Source organism: Myotis brandtii, unplaced genomic scaffold (assembly GCF_000412655.1).
Source record: "Myotis brandtii unplaced genomic scaffold, ASM41265v1 scaffold882, whole genome shotgun sequence".
NCBI classification, from domain to species: Eukaryota; Metazoa; Chordata; class Mammalia; order Chiroptera; family Vespertilionidae; genus Myotis; species Myotis brandtii.
In genome coordinates, this window is record NW_005371607.1 from 449,841 (window position 1) to 453,045 (window position 3,205).

The following is a 3,205-nucleotide window of genomic DNA, read 5'->3' on the forward strand; positions in this document are numbered from 1 at the left end:
CTCGGCGGCCGGGACCGGCGCCGCCGTCGCCGCGCATCGGTTTTTCTGCCACTTTTGCAAGGGCGAGGTCAACCCCAAACTACCGGTAAGAGCCCCGCGTCCCTGCCCACGCCCCGAAGTCCCGGAAGGGGTTCGAAGCGCCCCGCAACCCCCCGAAATCGGTCTCCCGAAATCGGTCTCCCGAAATCGGTCTCCCGAATCCCGCTGCCCACTGTTCTCCGGCCGCGGCTGCTCGCTCCCTCTCCGCCCTCCCGGCCCCCTGACGCGCCACCTGCCCCGTAACCCGTCTCTCCTGACCTGCCCCTCCCCCATCTTTTCCTTCCTTAGCAGGTTTTCCCCTGACAACTCTCCCCTCAGTTTTCTTCTTAAACATTTTTACTTATGGATTGATTTTCTTGGAGAAACATCAGTTTGTTGTTCCGCTTATTTGTGCGTTCATTGGCTGCTTCCCTATGTGCTCCGACCGGGGGTGGGATTGGCAACCTTGGCCGTGGGCAGGATGCTCCATCCAACCCACTGCGCTGCCGGCCCGGGCTCCCTCCGTCTTCTTTCTTCTTCACCTGGCTCCTCCTCACGATGACCGTCCTCCCGTACCCACTTTCTGCTGTTCTCACCTTCCTCTATTTCCTCCCCCCCCCCCCCCCCCCCCCCCATCTTCGGTGAATCAGAACAGCGGATTGATAAGCACAGCCCCTTCCCCGTGGTCTCCGGGGCAGAGGCTGGGAGGTCATGGGGAGGGAGGGGTTTGTTCTGGGGAAAGTGAAAACAGCGGCGGACTGATGACCCGCGGGCGACCCGCCCGCCTCCCGGCCGCCGTTGAAAGAAATGGCTTAGGAAGAAGGCAGGGCACATTGTTTCAACTTGGCTATTTGGGCTGTCCTGCTGCCAGGGTCTTCAGCGCCATCTCTCACCGGCGCCCTCCCCCATTCTGCCTCCTGAAAAGATCCAGGGCAGCATGCGGGGGACTGCATCCTCTGACACGCATCGGCCTCCACCGGTTTCCATCAGGCTGGCTGTTGGCCCCTGGAGGGAGGAGGACAGCGCCTGTGCCGCAGGCCAGCAAACCCGAGCTGTGTCGGCTGCGTCGGGGCGCCTGCAGGGAGACCCGCCCCAGAGAATGCTAGCCCTTCAGCGGGAGTTGTGATTGCTCCACTTAGAAGTGTCAAGGTGGCTACGGAAGGGTGGCCACCCAGCAACTTAACCGAGGGTCAGATTCCGTCCATGAGGAAGTCTACGGAGTGTGCAGTCCCAATGCCTTATTTCTTAGACGCCCAAGTGGAGTCCTATGAAAAAGCACCAAAGGGCGTTCGAACCTTATCACCGAAAGTTGTGCTTTTTCAGGCTTTTATGGCATTTTCTTTCTTTCCCATTTGCCCCAACAGTTTCGTCTTAGGAAACAAAAAAATGTTAGTTTAGACAGCTGAAAATCTTTTTTAAAAGAAAGGGCTTATTAGGCCATTGCTGGAGTCTAAATCACCAGCTTGGTAGGAAAGATAACATGTCCATCATCTCGGAGCTTGCAAGCATTTTTATACATCAAGAAAGACGTAAAGAATTTTGATGAGCTGTAGGCAAAAAGGTGGGAGCTGGTGAAGTGGGGCAGGTCTGGGATAGGCAGAGTCCACAGAAGAGATGTCCCCTCCTGTGGACCGGCGGGGGCAGCTGTTGGGAAAGCCCGCGGGTAAACAAGAAGCTGAGGCTCCTGGCTTGCTGGCCCTGGCCAGGGTAGCCTGCGGAAATAGCCACCTGGGAATTAATCTGGAGTCCAGCAGGGGATGGAAGGAAAGTGAGCAGTCTTGTCAGCTGGTTCACAGCTATTAAGAAGCTAATTGTTCTGTCTCTCACTCTCTGGCCTCTTGTTTTAATTTAGAACATCTCAGAATTTTCTTTCTGTTACTGTATGTTACTGGGTTTTGATGGCCTGTGTGTGCCGTGTGTGCTTTATGCCGCATTTCAGTGCTGAGAAGAGCAAGTGCCTTGATTTTTGTCCAGTGGCCATCAGAGCCCCCAGACCTCTCACCACAGACAGGGTGTCTGGAATCTGTCCACTATGTGTGTGACCAGTGACGTGATGCCTTGCTGAACATTGCCGCCTTGGGTCTTTTGGACCCCCCCCCCCCCCATGTAAAGCTGTTTTTAAACTACGGTTGACATACGATGTTACATTAGCTTCGGGTGTACAGCATAGTGCTTTGACATTTCTGTACCTTACAAAGTGATCACCATGAACAGTCCAGTATCCATCTGTCACCGTACTTAGCTCTTATGGTCTTTTAAGTCATTTGCTTATTTACCTTTAAGGGTGAGAAAACAGTCCAACTTTCCACAACTTACATTTTTTTTTCTTTTTTTTTTTTTTTACCACCTAAAGTCCTCATTGTGAAGTGCTCTTGAAAAGTGATAGTTTGAAAGACTTTAGGTATTTTTCTAAGCTTTACTTCGATGCCCGGAGGCATCACATTATTTGAGGTGCCTGACTTGTCAATTAAGGTCTAATGCAATTAAATATGACAGAATACTTATCCATACATAATGGTTCTCTGCTGGCTGTCCTTAAGGCATACCTAGGAATATGGGACCTGCCCTGAAGAACCTGACAGTTTTTTGGAAAAGATGAGACAAACGGAAAAAATGTAAGGTGAACGAAGATGGATAATATGTGCTTTATTTATTTATTTATATTTTTTTGCTAATATGTGCTTTAGAATTAGGAGAAAGGGAAGATCGGTGAGGTCAGGGAAAGAGTGAGAGATGGATTTCCACAGGATAGATAAAATTCAAATTAAGGAGAATTTGTAGCATATACTGAGTAGGAAAGGGAGAAACAGTAGATAGTTATGCATTTTTAGGAAAAGGTGCAGTGAGGTTAGGGGTAGAGTTTTTATTCATAGATAAGCTAGTGAGTTTCATGGCCATTTCTATATCCTTAACCCAGACTGTTATCTGGAAAATGTTGGTTGTAAGAATGATCAGGTCAAGCCCTGGCTGGTTTGGTTCAGTGGCTAGAGCATCGGCCTGCAGACTGAAAGGTCCTAGGTTTGATTCCTGTCAAGGGCACATGCCTGTGTTGGGGGCTCGGTCCTCAGTAGGGAATGTGCAGGAGGCAGCTGATCAATGATTCTCTCTCATCATTGCTGTTTCCGTCTCTCTCTCCCTCTCTGAAATCAATAAAAATATATTAAAAATAAATAAGTAAAGCACAAAT

At 50.1% G+C, this 3,205-nt stretch overlaps 1 protein-coding gene across 1 annotated transcript in view; it reads left to right on the forward strand.

Annotated features, from left to right (window-relative positions):
* The first annotated feature begins 67 nt into the window (after positions 1–67).
* RNF115 (ring finger protein 115) overlaps positions 68–3,205 on the forward strand; it is an 81,013-nt gene continuing 77,875 nt past the window's right edge. The window contains exon 1 of the mRNA XM_014532341.1: positions 68–85. The gene's annotated coding sequence lies outside the window, so the exon portion shown is untranslated. The remainder of the gene's footprint in view (positions 86–3,205) is intronic.